The 27,647-nt window shown below is 43.0% G+C and overlaps 1 protein-coding gene across 2 annotated transcripts in view; it reads right to left on the minus strand.

Moving 5' to 3' along the window:
- Positions 1–27,647, minus strand: part of HPCAL1 (hippocalcin like 1) — an 80,454-nt gene that overhangs the window by 23,402 nt on the left and 29,405 nt on the right. For both annotated transcript variants that reach the window (XM_017818145.1, XM_017818144.1), the window contains exon 2: positions 26,396–26,442. The gene's annotated coding sequence lies outside the window, so the exon portion shown is untranslated. The remainder of the gene's footprint in view (positions 1–26,395; positions 26,443–27,647) is intronic.

A 27,647-nucleotide genomic window follows, 5' to 3' on the forward strand; every position in this document is an offset into this window, starting at 1 on the left:
GAAAAGCCCAGTTGGGGAATACCAGCATGGATTGAGGAATCCTGCATGTGGGACTGAAGAATGTATGCACAGATACGCTGGACCACAGTAGCTAGAAACTCCACTTCCATGGTTTATTTATTTGTATTTAACAAACTAAAACCTTAAGTGCCAAACTGAAGGCTCAATGACAACTCATACTAAACAAATTAGCTCCTCAGATCATTAAAACACTTGAGAGCTGCTTTGTTTCCTTCTGTTTACGCTCTACTAATCTCTACACTTCTCTCAGTCTGACAAAGCAATTAAAAAAAAATTCATTCCACTTTCAGTTTCTGACCAGAGAAAGCACCGTGGGTTCACGAGCTACCAGAATTTTTTTAAATCAGAAATATTATTTTTCATATACTTTCAGTAAATAATCCCAGTGAGTTTAGGTATGAAACAGATCTGCAAAATTAAACAGGCAAGAATGTAAACTTGGTGCCTCTGCTTTGAAATACTTCCAGCCTCACCCAAGGAGTGACTTGGCTGAAAAGTTATTTATTGAAACAAAGAGGCCAAGTGATGCAGGAGTGCTGAAGGCAGGCAAGGAGAGCAGGGAGGATAACGCCTAAGTCAGTTATGTAAGTGGGGAAGCACAGGGTGAAAGGACAGGAGGACTCTGTGGGATGCATGGCAGCCAGCCGCAGAAAGCTCATAAAGAGCTTTGGCAGGAACCGGCTGCCCTGCCGGTGACAGTGAATCCAGGTGACAGTGAATCCAGGCTCCAGCACTATCGGCTGCAGGACCCCATGCCCGGCACCCTGAGCTGCAGCACAAAGCTCCCGGTGGTTTGCTGCCGAGCTTTGTGCTCAGGGGCACAAGCATGGAGCCTGCAGGATGCCAAGGAAAACAATAAAAGGGCTTTGGTGCTTTCTCTGCTATCTATTTGGGGGCTTAATACTGGTTTGGGTTTTTTTTCCCTGCGTTTTCTGCTGAAGTGCCTAAAGACAATGAGACTATTGAGAATTTACTACAGCATGAGATTAGTTTGGGTTTCAGTTTCTGCTGAACCAGCTCATTTCCTTCCACATTCTTGCAGGAACAGATGCTAAAATATAAATGGGCAGTCAGCATCATAAAGGCAGAAAAAGGAAAATCCTTCATACAAACAGCATGAAGTTAAAAATACTTCTTCACAGCTTTAGCCAAAGCCATTCAGTAGCTTGCTCCCCTGTCTAATTACATTACATTAAAGAGGCAAGGAGCTATTATTTTTTCTTTTCTTTAATAACAAAAAAGCCCCAAACACATACACATGTCAAATATCAAAACCCCAACCAACCAACCAAACTGGTTAAACTAGCCAGATTAAATGAAGTCTTCAAAGGAGTTAAATAGAAAAATTACTTTTGTCCCCTCCCATCATGCATGATTGCAGTGCTGTCTTCAGACACCAAATTCAACTGCTGCAAGTAATTAGTCACAAAATTCAAGGTGAGTTGAAACTGCCAGATACACCAAAGGGAATCCCCATGCTATAACCAGTTCTTACCCCACAGAGGCAAACCAAGGAGATGAATGATCTGCAGTTAATAAAAAGCATCCCTTAGATATCCCTGGGCTGCAACAGCAGCAAGGACAAGATGACGGCAGCCCTTGTTAAACAAACAGCCAGCCCTTGTGCCACCACTCCAGTCAGTGCAGGAGCATCTCTTCCCTGGATGCTTTGGCACTGAGTGGCCACAGCTCAGAGCATCCCCACAGGGCCATGCAGTAGAGACAAAGCCTCCAGGGCTGGGACTTTCTTTAGGGAAAAAATAGGTGGAAAGAAACCCAGATTGCCCTGTTCTACCACACCGGCCATGCTTCTCCTTCCACCCATGGTCACTCCCTTCACCATTACTCACACAAAACTAACTACAGTCTTCCAGAAACTAAATTGTATCCGCCAACTTTATCCTTGCTCAGAAAAGTCCCAAGTATGGCAAGACACTTCACCATGCAGCTCTGCCATTGAGATGCTTTGCCAGCTAGATGTGCATCCTGAAACTCCTCCGGGTACTTTTTGAAGTACTTTTTACGTACAGGTATAATATGCATCATCCTCTAATGCTTTCAAAATGTCAGATGCTTCTTACCAGCCACCCCAGATGTGTAACCCACTGCTTGGCAAGCCTGTACCTCCATGGTGCCATTCCAGCAGCCCACTGCTGAACCTGCAAGAACCATCTCCTTCTGGCCGGGGGAAAAATACATTAATACAGGCCAGAAAGCTGAGATCACAATGGACCAAAGCCACTGAGTCCTCCATCAGGCTGCTTCAGTGCTCAGTGCAAATTTTTCCAGGAGGTTTCTAAACCTCTGAGAACTACCAAGCTGTGAAGTATAAATATGTAATGTAAATACACAGATGATACATATGTCCGTGGGACTAACGACACAAAATCACTGATAAAATTCAGGAGAATTTTCAGACAAATCTTTCCAAATCATCAGCTTCTGGATTTAAGACAAGGGAGGTGGGTTCATGGAGGTTCAAATAAAGTTCAAATTTAGCTCACATGGAGAACATAAAGGTCCCTGCTGGCAGTTTGGGCCAGAACCAGTTCTGCAATGACTTACTGACACAAGCTGGAGGAGTTTCAATCCTGCCTGTAAAGAGCAGAGAAAACGATGCAACTTCCTATTGCTTTTGTCAACTTATTCATCAACACTTTAGTATTATGAACATTTTAATCACCTGCACATTGCCCACACAGTATCATTAGACGTTCTTAAAAAACAAACAAACAAAAAATGTTGTAGCATCCTTCATGAAAAAATAAACTCCCAGGGCAACTCTTGGTGAACACAGCTGCCCTGTCACTTCAGCATTTCTCGCTTCCCATCTGCAGCTCTCCTAGCACCGGTTCAGCAAACCACCCAAGCATCCTCTGCTCCTCTCGACCTGCAGAGCAAATCCCTCTGTGAGCCAGCACGGCTGCTGTCAGATGGTGTCCTGATGGCTCTCAGGCCAAGTTTTGGTGCCAGTTATACCACCCTAACACTACACTGCTGCATCAGGAGAGGCTGAAATAAAAGGTTTTTGATGGCTTCACAGTTGCTCTGCTTCTTCACTCAATTTCCCCTAGAGCTCTACTTAAACTACTCTCTGGGATTTAGGGTTTAAAGCCAACCCCTTCCCTCACTACCAAAACATATACTTGGAGGACCTAAACGTTTACCCACAACAAGTATTTATGGGCATAGAGGGACTTCACGCAGCCACCCCACGCAGGACAGACACCCACAGGGTGCCTCCATACCAACTGATGCCAGTGTCTCCCCCGTGCCACCAGCCCCACTCCCCACTGGCTGCCTAAGAGGATGCTGGCTGCCCCCACTTTCCCCCTCACCTTGTCCCTCCAGACGCCCTGGGCTCAGACAGGAGGGTCTCTGGGCTGGGCTGGCCACCACATCCCTTCGGCTACTCCTCTGCAGCCCTGTGTGAACCAGGAAGTGGAGGCGAGCCAGCAGTTTATTTTTAGCTTTTTTTCCCCCCCTTAAATAAAAAGCAAAACCACATGCATAAACCACACGCTCACTCTCACTCCACCCAGTGATGGGTTTTACATTTTACATCCTTCTAACAGTCAAACATTCCTGGACAATGATGGAGAGCAGATGTCACTGCATCACCCCACACATTTCCATTATGCTCCTCAGTATCCCCATTCCTACAATGGCAAAATAAGAGTCTCTGAAACACTGAATTGAGTTTCTCCACGAAGCAAGCAAAGCCTGAAGAGAGAGAAAGTGGCTCTGTTCTCAGTTTGTATCCCCCTTTCCCTCCTCCCCAAAAACCATCCAGGACATCCAGGAGCACGGGTAAAAGTTGCAGCTCACACCTCCAAAGCTTTGTTGCAGACATTTCAGAAAAAGAAGAGCTAGTGTGGGATTATGTGTCCCTCCCCATAAATTCAACCACAGGTCTGAATCTCTACTAACCAGGAGCTGGCTGTTGCTTTTCTTCTACACCTCCTCAGATGTCGTTACTTGCAATATCTTTGAGTGTTCACATAAGTTACAGGATCTCAAGCGACACCCCAAACTTTAGTTTCAGAGGTGCAGGCAGGTAGAAAGAGTTGAAGGGTTTCCGAGCAGCTGATAGTTTTGCAGTCTACAGCTCCTCAGGTTGAATTTTTGGAGTTAGGAGGAGACCACCTGGCTGGTTGCCCATTCACCACGGCAACTTTTGGTACAGAACTCAGACTCCTCAAAGGTGAAAGTTGAAAAATCCTGCTTTTTCCAAAATGTGTCTATTGAAACTTCACAGTAGTTCTTTAAGTAGAAGGGGAGCACTAGGTCAGCATACACATATCTATGCCTTGAGCAGCAAGACTTCTGCATCAAAGAGACAAAAACTTTCAAGGAGCAAATACATTAACCAAGACCCAGTTTGTGCCCACAGCCTGATGTGGCTACACATTCAGTCTTTAATGGCAAAATTACCTGTTTTCAACTTCTGTTCAAAGAGAAACCTCATGCCAGCAGAGTGCCACTTAGACATGAACATTGTTAATATAGAAATGACTGCTTCAGAGCTCTGAAAACACTAATTAATCACAGCACTGGTTTTATAAGTGATCATTTGCAAACGCCACGCCAGCTCCACACCACCCTGACAATGCTGGCAATGCCTCATCCCAGGCAGAAAAATGCCTCACTACTTGCTGGATACTATACTGCTTGGACAGCAAGTGTAAACCATCATTTTGATGAAAGCAAACTTGAGAGACAAAACTTGAAATCGTAAGAGGGCATCTGCCTCAACTTTAGTATCTCACCACTGACTTTTACCTCCAAGACAAGAAAAATTTGGTGGGTATACCATTGCACAACAGCTCAAGGATGGACTGGACAGCTTCAAGCATTACAAGACTTGAAGACATAAGCTTTGTTCCACAACCTCAACAATAATAAGATGTTTGTGAATATGAAAAAGTGGAAGCTAAGACAGCTGAGTCACTCCAACCACTAAGTGTTCTTCTATGCTAGGATAAAAACTAGATTCAATGCAGCCTTGCAGATAATTAATTCAAAAATCTTTTGGAAAAGCTGGCAAATATTTTTGTGCATTTTAGGAAGCAGAGCTGAAGTGGAACATCTTTTCCCAGTCCAACCCAACAAACACATGGTAAGCTGCTGGCTTTAGGACAGCAGATTACATTAGCTAACAATCACCACTTGCTTCAGTCTCACTCAGCCTTCTTGGCCCACCTCAACCAGCCAAACTGGGTTTTCAAAACAGGTCAATGTATTAGGACTCCCAGAAGGGACCAAGAGGCTACAGGCTGACACGCCATTCAGACATAATGCAGCCCAGATTCACCTTGACCAAGCAGCTGAACTTGCCCTGTCAAAACAGTGTTAAAAATATATCTTTATCCTGTCCTGGATAGAGGCTTGGCTTTCTTCATGGATGCCAGGATGGGGATTTGAGCAGCACCGCTCCGTTGCTCCAAACCACCTCACCCTGTGTGATGCTGGTAGCCTCACCCTGAATGCCCCGCCACAGAGAGCAAAGCTTTCCACAGGCTCTGCTTCTCTTATTGCCGAAAGTTTTCCCTACACTGTTAACTAAAAATTAAGTCTTTTGTTGCAACTAAGATAAAAGAAGAGGATATTGCTGAGAAGAGCCCTAGGCTTTTGCTTCACTGGAGACATTTCACCAAAATACTGCAGCAAGGTTGCAGGTGTCATTAGCCACCTTGTCCATGCTTTATCCAATTGTGTACAGCGCCCATCCAACACCCTCCAGCAACGTCACAAGGTGCCTGGTGCTAAGTTTAAGTATCCCCTTGCTTAAGAACTGCAAGTTATTTTATGAAGAGCGATGGAGAGGTGTATTTGAGGTGTATTTGCTGGGTGAAGGGAAAGCCTTATACTGTGTCCCAAATCCTGAAGGAGACTTGAATTTAAACCTACTTAACTAATGAAGACCATGCTCTGCAAGGAGCAGCATGCTTACTGCGAGGAAGCATTGCAGAAGCACCAGTCAGCTAAAATTTCCTATTGCCTTGCTCTCCAGAAGCAGCATCTTCCCTCTCCCACTGCCTGAGGCTTTGTCTCGCCCCTTTGCCAACAGGGTGGATTTGAAACTGCAGTGACACCAGCCTTCTGCTCCCTTCCCACACAAGACCACCCATAACAAGAGGGGCTTGTTATGCTCCCTCTTGTCTCACCACAGAGGTGGACACAGACACCCTGCAGAGCAGCACACTGGGCTGAAACAGGCTGCCAGCCCCTCAAGGGACACTGGCACAGAACCCCTGTGGCAAACACCATCAAGTTCCCAAAGGAAAGGCATTTATGTGTCGACCTCTCCTTCCCAGTCTCTAAAGAAACCTACAGACTTCTCCAGCAGCCCAGCTGACTGTGTTTATTGCTGCACCATTCACTTTACAGGCCAACATATACCAGAAAGCCAGCAACTCTCAGCTAATCAGATTTCCGTGCAGACTGACAAATGGCTCCCAATAAGAATACAAAAACCCAGTAAAATCAACAGTCTCTATAATCAACTTGCTTTATGCACTGCAGTAAGAACGCAGAAATCTCATGCTTTGTTAACACATTTGATCACACTTTGTGGCAGGATCTGGAGGGGCTGTCAGAGGTGGGAGGACCCCAGCCTGGACCAGCTGCTGGAAGGACCGTGTCTTTGCTCTTTGTGTTCCACTAATGCTATGTTATTTTGAAACTAAATTCGTGGCAATTCCTTGACATACCATTAGTGTGCCTGCCAAAAGCCAAAGCTTAAAATCAGATCGTGAACACACACACAAAGGAGGTCCTCGCTCTGCCACTGGATTATCCCAGGCTGGAGATTTCTTATAGGTGAGTCCTTCCTATCTCCTCAGCCAGACCTGAAAAAAACATTAACTGACGTTGCTGATGGGGTGCGTAGATCTTTCCCACAAACACCAAGCACTTTGCCTTGTTACCCTGACCCTGCGGCTCTGCCACACTCTGTCCCTCCAAACTCCAGATCCTATGCACTTTACCCCAAAAAGCTCACTCATCACTAAGAAGAGCTTCAGAAGTTTAATGACATCTCTGACATATACATGGTGTCCCTCCTCCTTCCCACAGCAAGGGTCATGGTGACAGCAGGGCACTGCATGCCCCAGGAGCCAAACAGCCAAACCCAGTGAGTCAGGAGAGGAGGAAATGATGTGCAGAGATGCAGGTGGAAAATCATGACTTCCTCCTCCACAATGGTCCTCAGACGGCTTTAGAAGATGACCAGGATTTCCAACTAAAATACTGGTGCTCTCAGAGGTCTGGCACCTGAGCTGCTGAGCAGGTAAAGGGGACGGCGAATCTGTCAAGGTCCCTGATTAGGTGTGAAAGAAAAGTCCTGTGCACACAATACTCTTACTGCAGCTATAAATAGCCACCACTGCACCAAAGTTGTGCACACTGTATTGACACCCCTGACTTAATAGGATTTCCTAGGTAGCCCAAACCAGCTCGAGCTGCTGCAGGGCAGCCTTGCTGAGCTGTTCTCACAACACACGCATACCGGATGGTGCTGTGGCTGGGGGGAGCATAGGTATAATCCCATGTTTTCAGTGCCCTGGTCACCCTAAGGCAGGAGAAGACTGTGAGAAACTCCTAAAGGGTTGTAATGAGTTTGCATGCACAGCATAACAGGGAGAAAACTTCCAGGCTGACCTTTTCAACACAACAAGCTTATCTCTTATTTCAGAAGCTTCTGTTCTTATTACAAATGCAGTTTCTTTCTCCTTTATATTCACCCTATTTCATAGTGGTAGAGTAAGATAAAAAACAATACTCTAATAAAAAAATATATTATAATACCATTTTTATGTCAAATAATGTAAAATATTATTTTCCTACTCACGTTTATCATGTCATTTCACTTCCTGTAAGTTAATAAACTCTCCGAGTAATAACTTTTCTTTGTATTCAAACAAATATGTAAGATAAGAATTTACACATCTCATTTATATTACTATATTCCTCCTAAAGAAATCCCACCCTGTTTGGGTTACTGTCTGTTAACCTGAGATGCTGACCTGAGAACTGTTAACCAAATAATCTTTTACTGTATCATTTCCATCACATCACCTTTGCCTTTGTGGTGCTTCACAGTCTGCCAGTGGTGCTAGGAATGTGCAAGTTTTGCCTTGACCCTTTGAGCACGTATCCCCTGCCCTCGCTCCTGAGGATGGGCTGCACTGCTGAGCCTGTGCCTGTCTTCCCAGACACAACCACAGTATCACTTCACCTGGCCCTGCCACATCACTTTCACCACCTGATAAAATACTCTACAGGCTGTTCACCCATCTGCTGTGGATAAAACCAATATTGACACTTTCTTGCCCAAAATGTGCAAGTAGCAAGGGCTGTTTACACCAGAAGGGAGCAGCCAGTCTCCTGACTACTACCCCACTAGTCAACCGCCCCACTTGGCCCCAGTGTTGCAAGGGTTGAGCACCACCTGGCTGAAAGCATCACCCCAGCACCTTGGGGCCAGAGCCCCAGATGAGGAGGCAGCAAGACTATGTTGTACAGACGAAGAACAAAAAGATGTCTTCTGGCACCTTATCATATCATTCCCATCATCACTGCCTCACAGGCACAATCCTGAGCAAGGAATGATGCAGGACAGTTTCCTATTGCACATTCCTTACCAACCCCAGCTTCTTCAACTGCTACATCACCACAAGCAACACGGGAACCACGCAAGGCACTTGTACACTGCCACCCATGGGCTCCGTATTTCTGGTGGCCGACCTGACTTGCCCAAGACGAGCTCTCAATTGTGCCTGTCACTCTGGGCATGCTGTGTCTCCAGGGCTTAGGGATGCAAACTCCCTCCGCAGCACTTCTGTGTTTTTCTGGAATGACGTTTGGCTATATGGAGCACTGGGAACTCGTAACACAAGAAGTAGAAATAATAAAGTTGACCTCAAGCTGGTTCAATACACTCATTCTGAATATAAAGTAGCTAAAACACAGTGCATCATTTTTTCCTACCACAGTCTTAGCTGTTATGTAAACTGCAGCAATGAAGAAAAGAGCTGGCTCACGAGCTAACCTTACCTGTCTGCACCTCATCGGCTTCTTAAGTATGCTCTGTACACCACAGCACAGATATACATAGTGTTTGCATGGCTATTTAAGAACCCCAGGCAGAAGTGATTGCAGAGAGACATGTAGTTTAAAATTTCATTAAAGAAATGGCTATAACACAATCACAAGCCACTCAATGCACTGGAGGCAGAATGTTGCCAAGGAAAATTATGAACCTCCTCCTGTAAATATCCTTATCTACCCACAACAGAGAAAGAGCCAACAGTTTAACAACATCTATATTCAGCACATGCACTAGACCAGAATAAGGTGATCATTAAATAGTTTAAAACAAAGAAGCTAGCAAAATGTAATGAGCCTCAACAAACCAAGTGAAACAGGGCTAAGAGGCTCTACCAGCTATGCCTTGAATTTAGTAATCTCTTAGGAAACGTTCTGTAGGAGATGGAAGGACAATCAGCTCCCCAAGAGCTTCCACACAAGATAGATGATGGACAGGTGGCTCCTTTTGTAAAACCCATTTTCTTTATTCTGCACAGTGGATAATTCAGCTCAAGGGTAAAGAAAAAAAAGAGCAGAAGGAGGTAAGGGAAATGCTTGAATGTCAGAAAAGGCAAACTACTGAGCTAGAAAATCTAGATTAAATTAAGCATTCCTGCAAATTTGTAATAAAGAAATGAACGGTTCCCATCTGGAAGCTCAGCAAATTAACTTGGATCCTGGTTAAGATGACAGCACCAGAGCCTGTTTCCAGAAATGTAAATATCCAGTGTGCATTTGCAATCCAATCACAGGCTAAAAATATAAGACAACTTGGAGTGGAAATCTGATTTTGTGTCTACTCTCTTAATGGGGAATAAAACAATAATTCTGTAGACACAGCAATCTGGACTGATTCTTCCTGCTTGCAGAGATGCTGCAAGTTGTCTTTGCACCAGGGAAGTCTTTCAGCTGTTTCTGATTGCAAGGCCACAGCTCACATGTTGGAGGCCTGACTCTTCTCGATTGTACTCTGCTTCCCTATCTCCTCCATCCTGTGTCCCCAGCTGCTCCACTGTACTGTCCTCAGCTCCCTGTTTATTTACACCACTTTATTTGATTCTTATTACTAAGAGTATTCTAATTCCTTTTTACCCCAGAGGTTTATCTCTGGCCTTTCAGTAAGAGATGAAGTGCTCTTGCTCTCAGTGTGCAGATGGAGAACTCAACCACAGGCATGAACCACGCTCAGGACTAAATTTAGCCCAGAAGAGGACAGTCTCTCTGCTGGTAGACTAGGAAGGTAATTTGGAGCAGGAACCTATTTTAGATGCTCCCTGGTGGTGCCTACCTCCCTCTAGGCTACAGAGAGAGCCTGAGGAGACCAGGCTTAGACTCGGAGCCTCATCCCTGAGGACTTTCTTTCAATGCTATAAAAGGAAGGAAAAGCTATTACAAGTTAATGTCATCCATATGGCTTAAGAGCTGGCACTGAAAGAAGAGTTTTAGGATGTTCCACCACCAGAAGGCATTCATGGAAAAAGGATGCTTCTCTGTGGATGAGAGATGCCCTTCTGTGATCACAGCAGGCATGAGTTTTAAACTAGAGAAAAAAAACACCTCTAGAGACAGCATAATCAGGAAGATAAGTTAATTCCCACATCTGGTTTTAATAAACAGACGGGGGGAGTGGTAAGCATGGACAAAAAAGCACAGAATATCCAAACATAGGAGAACAAAGACTATATTAACATCAACAGCAGCAGTCACATAGGACAGTAGACAATCAATCAGAAATTCACAGATGATGAGTAAGAAACAAGATCAAGGATTATCATACTGATACCGGGAGTAAGAGCAATGCAACAGAAAAGTCAGGTAGCAGAAGAAGGAATTGCAGAGGACTGCAGTGGTATGGGGTCAACACTGCCTAGGAGAAGGAGGGACAACAGCACAGATTATCCTACATCCTACAGAGTTTGCATGGCAGTGCAGTGTAGTTTGCAAAGTCCACAGCAAGATAAAAGTGCTAACAGGGCTTATCTTACTCGGGGACTGTAACTTCCCAAAATACTCAACTGAAGAACCCACTAGTAACGTAACGAGCTGACCACATATATTCCTGGAAGCAGCAGACAGCAATTGTAATCCTCCAGATGCTGAACTGGAAAAGGGCAATTCTAATTTAGACACTGTAAGTAGCTGTAAGTGCTCAATGAAAGTAACTCTGGAGGCGACTGTAATCATGAAGAGATGATTTAGGTAGAAGAATACTACAAAGGGAAGCACAAAAATTAATCTTTTCAATTTCCCATAAGCTTTGAGGAATCAAAGGAACTCAGAATGGACGTCAACTGGACAACAGTATTCAAGAACACACTTGTAAAAAGCTTAGAATATCTGTATGGTAGAAATGAAAAAAAAAAAAAAGGTAGTACTGATCAACCCCAAACAAAGTGGGGTTGAGAATCATCTAGGCAATGATTCTGAATCAAGTAGAGAAAAAAAAATATCACCAAAAAAGGGATTTTTAGGACTAAGCAGAGTGAATGTGAGGAATGGAAAGGAAGGGCTGCTCAGCAAAGACAGCTGTGTCAGAGGTCAGGAAGCAAAAGGGTAAAGAGAAATTGCCAAAGTCAAGTTGAATTAGATCACGCAAATAAAAATAAAAAGCAAAGACCAAAATGTTCTTCAGTGACACAAATTAAAAACAAAAAAAAAGAGTAAGGAAAGTGGCAGACTAGGTGAACAGAAGATGGAAAAAAATAAACCCACAGCACTGGCAAAAAACTCATTCAAACTATTAAACAGCCCATTAGCAAGTTAAAACTGAAAACAGGGCAGTTTCTAGTCAGGAAGGGAGGTGAACAGCCTGTCCACAGGGCAAGCACCCGAGAGGGGACCAATTTATTCAGGTTGGAAGCCTATTCCCTCCTTGCTGCAACAACCCGAGATTGGGCTTTGCAATCAACACGGCCTCGTGAAATCTGCTGTTTTGAAATATGCTCACCACAACCAGCTCACAGAGTAACCTCAAAAACAGGATGATGAGAGAGTCTCACGATGTGTGTAGAAAAATATCTTAAAAATAAGATTAAATGGGATTAATTGCCACCTGTATCCTCATCCCACAGCACCCAGAGGCAAGGATGCTCTTGGTGCTCTCCTCCAGCATCTTCACATCCCTTTTCTGACGTCAGCAAAGGTCTTCCACACTTGGAGGTTTACAGGAGGGGAAGGTGGTTACTTAGAAGCACTGGTCATTTGAGTCTTTTTTGAAGAAGAAGGAAAGATACATCACCAAAACAATAATAATCTATTGCTGGATGAAAGTAGTCTGTCTCATGTTTACCTATTAAAATTTGGTAGCAAATACATTGAGACAAAAACCAAGCTTTGCTCTGAATAACCTTAACATAACAGAGATATCCCTGGAGTTCACTCCCAAACTTCAGCATCCTGAGCAAATGCAAATTACATCATTCATAAGCACTGCAGGACTGTTTCTTCCACCACATGTAATTAAGAAAAGCTGAGAAAGCTGGGACTGTAAAAGTGGGCAGTATGAGCTAGTGTTTAAGTTTTCTCATCCTCCAATAAAGGATTGCTGTCAGAGCACACAGTTGCCTTTAAGGGATGAGAAAATATTCCCAAGTGCAGAGAAAATAAGCTGTTGCTCCATCGAGTCATATTCAATCATGCACGCAGCAGCTGGTTTTGTTCCTGCCGTTTATTGAGAGTTAAACTCAAAACCTCTGCCAACAACAGAACTGTCATCACACAAGCCAGAGAAGCAAACCTATTATTGTCCAGAATTATTATTATGTTGTATTATTAACCAAGACAACTTAAGGAAAAGGTAAGAAGCTATGAGTAACTCCATGACTTATGTCCAGCTCCAGGGCTGGTCATCATCTCCAAGCCAACTCAACTGGATGTACAACCAAACATATCATTGCTATTCAGAGCAATGAGGAACAGCTTAGCCTCTAACCTCAGGTCAGATTTGAAGACATCACTTTAAACAGAAAGACAATTAAAACCAGAACTAGCACATAGGCAGGTCCATGGCGTCAACAGGTGTTGGAGGATTCTGAGTCAGTTGTCTTGATGCAACGTGGTACACAGTGTTATAACTCATAGCTGTAGAAGTATAAAAATGTACAAGTTTACAGAATGGATGAGGAACCAAAGTGGAATCTTCTCTCCAGTCTTCCCTTTTCTCTCACAAATCATTGCATTTTACAGTGTTTAGTCACCTCCCCAAATTCAGCTGCAGGCTCAGCTCCTTAACTAAGCACTGGGAAGTTCTCCCTCTGCATAACATAGCAAAGGCAGAGATCTTCTGAGAAGAAAACCAGGATATAAGTAGGTATTCCCACTACAAGGACTGCTCCAGACAATGAGATGACCAATGAATATTTTCTCATGCTCTGCACCTGATGCCACTAACACAAAGAAAAATACTTGTAATCTCCCATCATCAAAATCTTTCGAGCATTGTTATACGCCCAGATTAAGAATGCATCTAAGCCCATGAACAAATTCAGTAAGCCTCATGATAATTTAAGCATATGGGTCAAATGAAATACAAGACTGAATGTTCTGAATGAGGGCAGACTTTAAACCCTTTCATTACACACTTTTCAGTGCAAGACAGAAGCCCAACACTCAAGCAGAGGAGACTGAAAGAGAACCAGGCTACATATCACCATTTATTTTATGATCAGTGTCTTATCTTTCAACCAGGTTTGCAGGGAAAGAACAGCAGGGAAGAGGCTTAAAAATTCTTTCAAAGGCACTACTGCACCGGCTGTCTGCTAGTAGATCAATCATTTAGTGTCAATCTAGCAATAACTGTAATTGTTTTGGAAGACATCCATATCACAAAATTGTAATAGCATATAGTAACAGTGAATTAAGTAGAATCCAACCTTTCTTCATTTAACATTTGCTTTAGATGCATTTTCTCCAACACAGAAAGAACAAACTTCAAGGAAAAAACCCATCATGTAGATTAAAATTTATTGATTACCCAGACACTAATTCCAGGCCAGCTATTTGAGATCTCTCCAAAGGGAAAGGAAGAGATAGTATTTACAGAAACTGCTTCTAATGAGAAAACCTTAAGGAAAGAAGGTGAACCAGAGAGCAGCGAGCGCCAATTTTATAGAATATAAACAACTGTTTGCTCTTTTGCTCTTGTAATTGCATTTCCCTTTCTAACTACAGTCCCTATTCTTCCTTCAGAAACATCCACTGCTAGGCAAGGGTGATCAAAGCTCGGTTACATCACTGTAACTACAGGCAAAGCATGTTACCCCTTGCTTAAGCTACTTTTTCTCAGAGACAGCCTTAAATGTATCAGTTTAAGAAAAACATGACAACAACCAGTGTCATGGAGGGACTGTTCCTTTTCCCCCAGTGATTTAAAAAGCATAGTTTTGCACAGAGTTCCATAATGAAGAACTACTTTATTTCTAAAACAAATTCCAATATCTCAAGCAGAAAAATTCACTTCAGAGAGGGCACCAAGCCCAAGTTACTGTTCTTAAAAAAAAACAAAACAAAAAGACCCCAAACCAAACCAAAAAAAAAGAAAGAAAAAAAGCTACTTTTTCCAAGTCTCCTCTTGACAAGTCAGTTTTGTTGAAGGTAATGATGAAGAAGTCTCCCTTGTTGGCTAAGGACTTGGGGAATCAACATGGGTCTCTGCTCCTTCATGGAGTTTCACATGGTTTTCTGCAGGCAGAAGACACTCACTGCTGCAAAGCTAATCCTCGATACACTCCCTGTGTTACAGCTACGGGATGCCAAGGGTGCTGAAGCTCCAACACTCGGGGTAAGCAAGAAAACCCGACCACATGGCTGTCGCAGCTCCTAACAGCCCTTGGCTCTGCAGGTACTGGATTTACCTTCATCAGATATGAAGTCCATCAATATGTTCCCCCGTCATCAGAGAAAGGGTGTCAAAAAAAGCAAACAAGAGCAGAAAGCAACTATGGTTTAAAGAATGCTCTGAACTGAGCTACAGCTGAGCTTGAACGCAAAGAGATCTGGGTTTCACAGACAAGCAGCAAATGACAGGAGAGGAATTAAGTCAACAGCCATTTGCCAAATATAACTTTCAAAAACATTTTGTCAGAAAACCGCAGCTTTGGTGGAGTGAAGCAATAGGATGGAATGGACATTCTCACAGCATCATGTTTTTATTTAGAGAAGACAACCAAGAAAAAAATTAAATACAACTTGCAGATGGCCTGTCTCAGAGTGGCCTCCATAGAACCCTCTGTGCCCTGACTCCAGGCCAGCAATATTCCATCTTCTGCATAGCCTGCAGAAGTATTAGCAGTAATTAAGAAAAGCCAACTGTAGTGATAAGCCAGATCTCTATAAAAGACATACATGCAATACTGATATAGATTTTTTTTCTTTCACTTTTTGGTGGACTAACATGGCACACTCCTTATAAAGACATTTTTCAAGCACTTCACAGTTGTTCCTCCACCTCTGACTCACTGAATCCCAGATGGGACCCTTGGCAACACTCATCCCACTAGGTCTCCAGGACAGCACCAAAGACTTCACGTGTGGTCACCACGAAGATATTGCTCTTTCAAATCATAGTGCAAATGTGTGAAGCACAGTTCCTGGGAATTTGCTGTGATCTCACTAAAAGCATTGAGAACCACTGACCTAGTCCAATACCTCTTTGCTCAAATAATTTCTCCAAGAATTCTGGCATCCAACCACCACCCATTTGGCCTATATCACCCGTTTTCAAGTGATGCACCCCTGACCTAAAAGCCTCCAAGAGGATGAGAACCCACCATAGCCAGTAAAAATTTACTTCAAACAGTGATGTTCTTCCACCATTAAGCAGGCAAACAGTGCACAGCTTTTTGCTGTGGTAGAGGTAGGAAAAGGAAATTGATCACTTTTTGTGGTCTCTCTCTTTGTACCACATATAGCTCAGTGCTCACTTGTGCGGCTCACTGAAAGATTAGTTGGCTCATTCAGACAGGCAAGGGTAGACTCTTAAGACGTTTAAGTGATTTGGGGCAGGATGATCATCTGTCTCTTCCCTGCTCATAATTAACTGTTCCATGGCCCTTGTCTGTGCAAAGGCTGAGCATGCTGGGGAAGCTACTGAAGCAGAGGAGCTGAGCTCCTTCCAGCATGATCAGCAGCATCCCTTCTCCCTCAGCTTTCAGTGGTTGAAAGGAAGTTGGCACAAAGGGAGTCGATCCCATCGATACTCCAGGATCCCACTTATTCCATCTAAAGCTCAGTGTTTCAAACAGCAGGAAAATTAAACAAAGCTTTGCAGTAAGCTAATAAATTGTGCTGTGTATCTATGCTCAGATGGTCGTAAGGAGCATGACAAACTGAAACAGCCTGCAAATTTCTAAAATTAAACAGTTCTTGGTGTTACAGAGGTCAGCCATCTGTTCAAGTTCATGTCATAGTTAATTTAACCCTTCTTCTTCCACTCTTCTCTCCTGACTCAAGCATACTCCCTAGGAAGAAGAGAATATGGTTGAAGTCACCACAACAAGACAGCCTTCCTCTTCCACAAAGAGCTGCCCACAAAAAACACGTTTATGGTTAGGACAGACTATGGAAGCAAACAAGAAAAGTGGTGGCAAGGTATGTTATCCAGGTCTCACAGGATAGCCAAAGCCTGCAGAGAGTCAGGACTGCAGGTGACATTCAGAAGAGAATTCATCAGGTTCTGAAAGCTGCACTCAACACCTCTGGACCTCCATCCCATCATTCCCAAACTCTGCTCAGTCTTGCAGGGCTCCTAGAAACACTACACAGTATTGCAACATCCAGCTTTTTAAACTGTCATGTCATGACATGGAGAAAGTGAAATATGGCTGCTCTCAACAGATTTCACATACATTTCTAATGGAACTGCTTGCTTTATAAAAAAAATCAGAGTTATCTGGAGTTATTCAGCAACCAAGGCCAGCCCCAGGCTAAAACTGAGTTTATAGGGAGAGAAGTGGGCTTTAAGTTGTGTATGGTGTGAAGAGAGATGATGCAAAACCACCGAATTCTGCCGTTTGGCATCTTTTCACAGTCTGGGTTGTCCTGTCCTCTCCTCTATTCCTGGCAACAAGAGACAGAACAAAATCCCTGATGAGTTCTGATAAAGATGAAGAATGAGGTGGACAGGGAGACAGAAACAAAACAAGCTATTTTCAGAAGAAATCAAGCCTGGGCAGGGGAAAAGTAAAAGTTAAAAAGATGTGAAAGTGGTTGACTGAGAATGGGTTGGTTTTTTGCAACCATCAACCCTCTTAAAACATGTCTTCAAGGAAACCAACAAACACATTTTAAATCATTGTCCTCCAGGACCTCTGGCACAAGGGAAAAGGCAAAACATGCATCTTTACATCTTCAGCTTTAGGCTGGCAATAATGATTTCAAAGGAAACAAGGAAATACGTTGCTTTATTTTGTATCATTTTAAACGAGCAGGAGTTGGAACAGGTTTTGATGAAGAACTTTGGATAAAATTCTGTATAACAGCGACATTGTACAGAACTACCTACTCAGTTAAACACAGCTGAGTTTACACGGAGAAAAGTGTCCCCATAATAACTTGGAAACCCATCTTGGAACACATGTGAATCCTTGGTATTGCACGTGGGTTATTTCAGGGGAATAACAGTGCATGAATTACTGGAAACATTGCCATTCGTTATTTTCTAACACTTCCGGTTTAAAGCCTAGCAAACGCTTAGCAGCCTGACCTTTGGGAAGAATGTAAAGCAGTGCTACAGCACCAAAACAAAATATTTTCCTGGTTTTTTAAACTTAATAGGACCTGTTTTATTTGAAGAATGGTAGCCTAAGGGAATCTGTTTCACTGCAAAACCATTTAGGCAGCTGTCATTAGTTTAAAAGCCCATTTTTGTTTAATGACTGCAGTTTCACATACTCCCAAAGCCATGCATCATAACTGTCATCCCTAAACCTCAGATTTATGAAAGCATACAGCAGCAGCATTGTACTCAGGGGTCTGCTGATATTCCCATTATTAAACCACTTCTTACAAATTTTGACTTGAATTTAAGCGCAACAAATCCTGTATTCTGCATGGGTGTTGTCATGGGAGGTGGATGCTGCTCCATTCCCCCAGGATGCCAGGATGTCCAGGCAGAGACATCATCACCGTCAATCAGAGCATCCTGCAGAGCTGGAGGGATAAAGATGCTTGAGATGCAATGAGAAATAAAAAATAAAATTTGCATTTGTTTAGGTGGACAACTCCCTTACCATCATGGGAAGGATTTGGGAGGGATGGAAAGCATGACAGGGCCCACTCTCCTACTAAGTCACACTTTATTCAGGGTACAGAGAAAACATATGGCTGGAGGTGAACACTACCACAGAGTTGTTAAACATCTGGAAACAACCAAACAACCAGATAACCTGCAAAACCAAACCTCTTTCCTTAGAGACCCAGCCTATGATCTTTAAAAGGTCACTAATTGAAGAGGACAACCTGAAGTAATTTCCCAGGTACTCCAAAAAATACGTCATTTAGTATCTGACTGCTTTGAAATGCCTTTTGCACGTGCTATCTTCTATCAGTCCTCCATTCAGCTGCCACTTTCCTGGTAAATTCATCTTTCACTATCTTTATAGTGATGAACAGGGATCATTCAATCCTCTTACCTCACTCTGTAACTGAAGAGCAGAGTCTGTCAAATATACTTGGTCAAACTCAAAACAAAAAAAACAACTAAAACCCAAGCAAAACAAAAGAAAAAAAAGCTCTTTTCTTCAGATTCAAAACATTTAGAAGACAAAGGAAAACTCAAGGAAGGTACTCCTAGTATTTTCTGAAACCAATCAGCACAAGGTTTTACATCCCAAAGTTTCTATTTTGAGACACTCAAATTAACATATCTATTGTGCTCCTTGTTACAGTGTTAAAATATTTAATTATAATTCAGAAAGAAGGTATTTTAACCTAGAAAAAAACTAAACAAAAAATACTTAAAAACAACCTGCCTTAGTGATTTCAATACAAATGATCAGAACTAGATAACTAACCATCCTAACATATAGGTAGTAATGGTACACAACAAACAATGAGACACGATATATACCCATAAAGACACATGCCTTAATACTGACAGGCCACAAAATAATTTTTTGATGGTAAATCCTTAAAATGAAGTTTCCTCCTCTAAATTACAAAAGACTAATATTTTTCCTAAATTATTTTTCCACTGGCATTTCATTGAATAAAATGTCAAATTACATTCCCTTTTAAATTCAATGAAGACCAAACATCATATTTTGTGGAATGAAAAATTCTGTAGCTGAGTCCATTTCATTTTTACTGTAGCAGATTTACTACATTTTGTGACCACACTCCATTTGCTGATGAAATCAATATGAAGACAATTAATTCTCAGGCTTTAGGGGGTAAGACAGCCAGTCAGCAAGCATTTAGCAGAGATCTCTCCCACTCCTCTTGTACCAAAGCAGTAACACAGGTACAGGTGGGATCTACAGCCCAGTCCTCTTCCAGCTCTCCAATCCTGCCTGCACTTGAACAGAACAGAGTAGTTCAGTTGTAAAGGAACTACAGTGATCATCTAGTTCAACTGCAGATCCTGATGCTTCATTCCAGACAACAGCAAAATCTAGACAAGGGACTGACAAATACATCTGCATTGCCCAGGAATGCATGTCAGCTCTCTGGAAGGGAGCAATTGGGATTTTGACTGCTAAGTGACCAGGTTTGCTGGTAGCTCAACGGTGATATTTATAAATACCAAACACATAAGGAGAAGGAAACAAAACTGCCTGGCTTAACTGAGACTCTCTTTGTTCACACAAAAATCAGTGTGCACCCCAACAATGCTCCACTGGAACTGCACCAGGTCACTATGCAAGAGGAGGGCAATATCTGGATATAACAGCAGATGTACATGCAACACTTAGTGGTGTTGGGGGGAACTGCCCCCTCACAAAAAAAGGCCCCAAACCAAGCCCCCTGAACAAAATCATTACTAAAGCCATGGAGCCCAAGCCCCAGGCCCTAGCAGGGATGCAGCAAGACAGCTGCAGCAAAATGCTCAGACCTGTAAGTCTGCAAGGGGTTAGCCAGTTAAATGGTTAATTTTGCTATTGAAACACTTAAATATAGTTTAAAATAGATGTTAAGTATAAAAAGGACAAAGAACCAAACATACTAGATAGGTCAAAACCCTCAAAATAGAATGTGTTTTTCAGCCTTCACTTCAAAACACCTTTTAATTAACATAAAGAAATTTTTCTCTGCCCTCCAGCCTGGCTATGCTCAAACCCAACGTGCATCCCACGTCAAAAATTATCCATGCATTTTATTATGGCAAAATTGACAGTTTATGTTCCTCTGCCCTAAATGGCATAACGAAGATCAGACATCATCAGCTGATTTCCACACTTAATGCAACAGCTCATGGTCAGCAAGACTATGCAAGAAGCTGGCTGTGGAGCTGCACTGGTAAACCTACAGCATCTTCTCACCCCTTCAGTGGACATGCTGTGCTGCCCACACTGAACTGTGGAGCATCCTGCCACTGGCACTGGCTTTTTTTTCTGTGAAAGTTAGTAGTCAACTAGTTATTGAAAGTTTTTCTGAGTTCCTGGTAATTAAGGAGAAGGCTGTAAAAATTCCCATCATTAAATGTCTATTTCATTTCAAAGGAAGGTTTGATGGGAATTGAAATGCTCGTTCTGTCTCTCTGAATGTTCACAGTCACACAACTGTAGACCACACTCAAAACAACTGTGGCTGCTCGTGGCCACGTTCCCATCAGGATCCTGGCACCTTTGGGTGCCACAAGCCAATTACAGCAATTAAGCTGCTAGCCAGCCAGGGTGCCCTGGGATCCAGAGCCCAGGAGGATGTCCACATTCAGCCTCTCTCTCCAACACCACTCCTGTCAACCATCACCTCTTGTTCCAAATGCCGATGAAGGCCAGAAAGATGCCCAGAAACTCTCCCTCAGGAAACAGTCTCCCATCCTAGCAAATCCTACAGGTGGGAAGTTTAGGGCTGGCAATGTCTTTCCTGCTGAGCTCCCCAGGAAGGGAGCTGCATCCCAGCCACTTATAGGAAACACTCCCTGGGCTACTGTAACTCTGCTAGGTGATTCCTAAAGCACCAAAGCAATGTTGTGAAGTCATTTTTGCACCCACCATCTCTGCAAACCATGCTATTAGTGGTAACTCCTCTCAGACCCATTGGAATCTCATTTTGATCAACTTCATATTTGTCCCAATTGAGGAAAATCACACCTCTTCTCATTGCATTCCCTTTTGAAGAAAGGCCATGATTATTTTTTTTCCTGTCCCTCTGGAAACACAATAGTTGGCAGCCTGTCCAAACTGCAGGGATCCAGACAGACATGCTGTCTGTAGATATTTCTGACTGCATCCCTCAGCCAACCCCACATTTAGGATGTATGTTTATTTTTGCATTACCAGGGTACCAAGCTGCTACAGGGTAATGAGGAAGAGCAGAGTAAGATATGGATCGACTCCAAATTACCACCATTTTTTGACTAAGAGGGGTGGAGCCTGATGTAAAAGCCAGCGAGGTGGAGGGACAGGAGTGCTGCTATGATGTCCAGGGAAGGTCTCATTTGTGTGAACTAGATGGCTCCACAAGGGCTCAGGTGGATGAAACCCACTGCACTCTCTTGGTGGCTGCTCAGATAACTCCACTGAGCATACCCAAACCTGCCTCCCTCTTACACCAAAGCCCCCTGCTTATGTCAAAGCTGTTCTAAGCAAGTACCAAGTCCCTGACACCATAAGCCAAGGCACCCTCTTATTTTATTCCAAGCCTGGCCAACATGATGGAGGTCACACAAAAATTAAAAGTGTAACAACTCACCATAGAGGAAAGGGGGAAAAAAAAAGTGATGAGTTCATGACTAATCTTTGCAGCTCTAGCCATGGACAGGATTTGTACAGCCATGTTGATTTTTTGTAAAAATAGTAAATCGTATTACACCACGCTGCAAGACCAAAGATTCACAATGATACCTTAATACAGCTTAAATAAAAATAGCACTACCTGAGTCAATCTGAGCATGATAATGCTTTGTAATCCCACACTCTTAGGGGATGAACAGTTGTATAGCAGTGAATCAACACGAGATACTTGCATTAAGAGACACTCCTTTTTCCATGTTATATAGCAGCATCTCTACAAAATGTAGAAGGCAGGTGGTGTTTGTGGGAGGCACAGTACACAGTGGGGAAAACAGGGCAAACACAGAACCCCACTATCTTCCAGACTGGAAATGCTGGCTAATAATTTACTTTTCAAAAAGGAAAGACAGCTTTTAAATTATCCCCATCCCAGTAAAGAATTAATGAAAAAGTCTGAATTTTAGAAGTTTTTGAGAAGTGAGCAAGCCTGTGTGCACTCATGTAGAACATTCATTCATAAAAACAAACACAGATGAACAGCAGTGTTGCATATTCATTCTGGGTTTTTTTTCTTAATATCCTTGAATGAGCAAACGGTGTATATGGAAAGCAAATGTGCAATACAACACAAAAAGCCTCAACAGTGAAAATAAGAGCAAACCTATTTATAATTAAAATGTAAAAGACAAAGACTCAAACAGCAATTTTTAAAGGTGGTTAAGAAGAAAAATGCAAGCTTTGATTAATGACACACTAAATCCTAATACATTCTTCTCAACTACTTTGTTACATAAGCCACTCACACAAGGTACTTCGTTTGCTATTGTGCTCCCCATTTGTTCTTTTTTAAGACACATTTTCCAATTAATTGCACTTCCCCCTTCCACTCCGCTCCCGCAGCATAGTTTTATGTATGGCAGACATCTGGCCCTTACAGATCACTCCAGACAGCATGGAAAGGTAATAGGAAAAGTTAACAACACTGCAAGGTCTTCCTTTCCCCAACAGGACTTGAATTTGAATCCTGAGACAAGGGAGTTTTCCAAGGCTGTAGCACAGATGATGCTGAAGGGAAGGAGAAAACAGCCTCCAATTCCCATTTGTCTTGCCTGCTCCTGTCTCCTGCTCTGCCCTGGTGCTCAGCCCAGCACTGCTGCTGCTTTTTTCTTCCTGCAGAGCCTGAACGCTCACAGGAGGGGTGATCCCATGGGACCCTGGATATGAGGACACGGGTGGGCTATAGAGAAGGCAGGGAGATGCTGGCAGGGGCAGCAGAGGAAGAGACATGCTAGAAGGCATCGGGACTCAGGGATGAGGACATCCTGGTGAGGGGAGATGTTCTAGTAATGGAGAAGGTTCCAGAGCCAAGTCATGGGGAGATGCCCTGCTCTGTGCACAGGACATAGAGCATATTTCCAAAAATCATCCCAGCACCAATGGCAAGAACATTCCTCGATTTCCATGCCTTGGCACAGGTGGTACTGAGATATCTCCAGAAGCTCAACCCGCCAGTACTGCATGCAAACTCCCATTCAAGGGGACCCTCCTTTCCTCAAAAACAAACACCGCAGAGGTTTCAACTCAGCTTTCAGTTTAAAAATAGAGTGTTTCTCACAGCCAGTTTGGTAGGGCAGATCTGTCAGTCTTTGGCTGCAAAATGTTTCACTTTCATGTTCCATCAATGCACACCATTTCTGGACCAGAGAAGAGAGGAGCCCTGTTTCCATGTCCATGCAAGCAACAGGCAGTTTCTGCTGTGGATCACACCATTTCATGCCCCACTCTCTGCCTTCCCTGGCCATGGGTCACAGGCACTCGTGCTCCTCCAAAACAGCACAGAGGCCAGAGCAATGTCACTTCTGTGGCCCCACTGCATCTCACCTGGGATGGAGACAACCCTCATGCCCACATCACATCTCCAAATCTGCAGCACAGTCACCCCAGCAGCACCCTGAAACAAGACCTCCCAACACAGTTGTCGATTTGGCCATCCTGCCCAGGGTGGCCCTGACACGGGTGCAACTCTCATCGTGTGTCTGGCTCCCTGGTCTTCCCTGCCCAGAGCTGCTTATGCGCTTACAGGCAAAAATGCAGGTAAGCAGCTTGTTCACTCAGAGTCTGTGGTATCCCAACAGGAGAGCACCCGCGTGCCTATTCCCTCCTTCCCTGGCCAGCACCCTCACCTCCAGATGTGCTCAGCTGGGGCAAAATTCAAGCTACTTTCAGGCACTTCCATACACATTTTGTTTCCGTGATGCTACACGTTGCTCTGAAGCCACGCATGTGCCACTGGCCACACATTACATTTTGGAAAATGCCCACCTGGCTCAGCACTGGTCTGTCTTCAAGGCTGTCTCTTACTACGTGTTAAATATGAACTGACACAGCCAGACCACTGTAAGGCTCCATACAAGAATTGTTACTCTCTGTAGATGTACCTTCATACTCCTATGGATTATGTAAATTCCAAGACTGAAATCATGGACATACCTGAATTTGAAATGGCAAGGAGGAATACAGACCATTAAAGCAGCAAAAAATGTGATGTATAAACACTCAACACCTCCAAACTGTTTGCAAAAGTGCATCAGGAGCCCAAGCTGCCACAAAAGACCACAGAGCTTCATGCTTTTGAAAGCCCTACCCAAAGGGTCTGCCCAGGAGAAAGAAACATGAACTATGGCAAGCACAGTCTGGAGTATCAACAAGTGGGTTTTTACTTATACCCTGTTTGGGTGTTACCTGAAACAAGAAGAAAAGAAAGTCTAATTTTAAGTACAATTTAAACAGACAGTTTAAAACTGTCTGGGCTTTACACACGTGGTTTTACAGTCACCAATCTCATACTCTCCGCTGTTCTTAGAAGAGAGTTTATTTCATTTTTCAACATCTCAAAAAAGATCCACTGAATATTCAGGTCCCAATTCAGCAGTTAGCAGTACAAACCATGCAGGTCTACAATACAGATCCCATCATAGTTGTGGGGACAGGGAAGAGGAGGGGTTCATAAGCTATTGTTCACAAGAGCATTTTGACAAAAGGCACATGGAATTCATGATTTGGCCTTGTAAGACATAAGCCTCAGTCAGAAAAACCATTTAAGGGTTAAATTAGCTTTCCCTTACACAGAAAATAAGGAAAATACAGCTTACTAAGTAAGGGATGCTTTCACTGATGAAAGATGTAATGTATAACAAATACATTTATGGGGCACTAAGTAAGCCCCTTATAAATAAAAACAATTTTCTGGCCAAAATGAACATGTATTTAGGGTGGACAGAAGCATCGCACAACACACCAAACTCCATCATCCTCCCCTGCCCTGAGAAGTAACCAGTGCAGACAGCTACATTTCAGCTGCACAAACAATTCAAATCAAACTGGGACCATATGTATCAAAAGGCATCTGATCTATGGGAAATACAGAGATTTGGAAGATGGAGAAGTCGATTAGAGGTTTGGGGCATTCCGACATAGTTCATTAGTCAGTCTGAACACAAGAGCTCTAATAGCTTGTATCCTGTGCACTAGGGAAATGCAATGCAAGGATGAACTTCCTGAGGAATTAATGGGTAATGACATAATTTGGTTAATCTCATTGGAAAGAAATCTAGAAGTGAAAGAGGAAACAGAGTATGTATTTCTCTAGAAAAAACAAAAACAAATTACCAAGCAGAGTACTGGCTAGCACCTGTCAGAGAGATCAGCTCCACCAGAGGAAAAGAAATTGCACTGATTAAAATCAATGTAAGAGGTGACTTTGCACCTGCAATGCCACCACAGTGGCAGTTTTCAGCAATCTCGTTCTCCTGTAGCTCTTGACTGATTTAATGTTTCACTTACTTACAAATAAGAACCTAATGAAGTGCATACAGATGAAATACATGGAAGTCTTCAGTGCAGGCAGGACAAAATCAGTCACATGTGGCAGAGATTAGCATGGGTTATGCAGCTCATTTAACCTTCTGGAAGTTGCATTCCTTTAGATTAACACAGACAGAACAGAAGGGAAAAAAAACCCTAAGGTTGCTTTCTGACACAGAAAACACTGTCCCACTGGAATGTGAAGGCTTTTAGCAAAAAATACAGTGTAATTTGTACAGGTTTTCCCTAAATTCAAATATTTTTGAAAATGTAACGTTTTAGTTCACTTTTCAAGTCTCAAGAAATTCTTTTTGGTGCAAAGGTGAAGCTTAACATTTTGATGCCAAACTCCTGCTCAAAGATTAGCCCTGAGAGCTTTAAAATTAAAGCATGCCATCACCTCAGCAAATGCAAACTTCTGCACCCAATGCAGAACAAAAACCTTTGTGTTTTCTATTCCTCATTTATTTTTTCAATTACTAATATAAAGAGTTCCTTGAAAGGAGCAGGATCTGAAAAGTACTCACCACCTATCTTGGAATCTCTTCAGAGAAAGTCCACAGAGCTCAAGTACCTGGAAAAGAAGACACAAACCAAACATACTTTACATTACAGTTTTCTTAAAAGTGACAATCTTCACACTCTCAGCCTCCCCCTAAAAGCAAAAGAAATCAGAGTAGTCTAAACATGCAAAAACCCATCTCCAGTTCTTACCCTACACTGAGAAACAACTTTGTTGTGAATTTGCATTTTATTATTTGTCCTGAAATAGAAAACATTTCCATGTTGAAAAATGCACAGATTTGTCTTGAATTCAAACAGCAAATTTTTCTGACACTCAATAATCTGTTGAAAACACTCTTCTTGCTTTAAATCTTTTTCTGTAAAACTCATTTTTCGAAATAAGCAAGTATCAAGTTCAGAGTCAGGTTTGCTTGACTCATACTACACAATATTGCCATACTAAGACCTAAAAACTAGAGAAAAATAAAAGAAAAATATGAAAGAGCCAGTTTCAAGTTTTCTTGAAGCCATTAAGCATTGCTCTGAAAGGTTAGAAATCACCTTCTTTCAGTTGAGCACGTTTCTCAAGGAAGCAGAGTATAATAATTTGCATTCCTTCAGCATTTGTCATCTGTGAATGCTGAGGGTTCATCAGCCCTTAAGGAGTCACAGATAAGAGCACCAGGATCAAGCTCACCTGCTCCTGCAATTCCTAATCTCTCAAAGTCTGTGGATTAGAAAATTGAAAACAAGTTACTTGCTCTGATTTCCACTCTCTCACAGAGCTGACCATGATTTTCCTCCACCACCTATGCCAGGCACAGCTGGGAAGCACTCATCTCCTCCAGCCCAACACACCAACTTCTTTCCTGCCAGATCCCTGTCTGACCCAGTAATCCTCTAACTTCTGCGAACGAAATCCCACCAGGTTTAGCTCCCAAGTGCCTCCAGCCCCTCCCAACACACACATTTGGTCTGCCCAGTGCCAAACCCCAGCCACAGACATTCCAGACATTACCAAAGCCTCCCAACAATCTTCTTCAACACTTCACCATCCCTGCAACCAGGAGTTCCTTTCTTTTGTGACATCCCTCACACTCATTTCTACTGGCCCTAACCCCTCCAGACATGGGACTGAGGTTTCCTGTTTCTTCCCTCAGAGCAGGCTGCCTGACACTGCAAACTCCTTGTGCCAATCCTTCACCTTCTCTCCAAGCCAAACACCCTATTCCTTCCCATCTTGAGTCCTGTTCTTCAGCTGGCCTTCCTCATTTT

The sequence above is a fragment of the Lepidothrix coronata genome, unplaced genomic scaffold (genome assembly GCF_001604755.1).
Source record: "Lepidothrix coronata isolate B3197 unplaced genomic scaffold, Lepidothrix_coronata-1.0 Scaffold65, whole genome shotgun sequence".
NCBI classification, from domain to species: domain Eukaryota; kingdom Metazoa; phylum Chordata; class Aves; order Passeriformes; family Pipridae; genus Lepidothrix; species Lepidothrix coronata.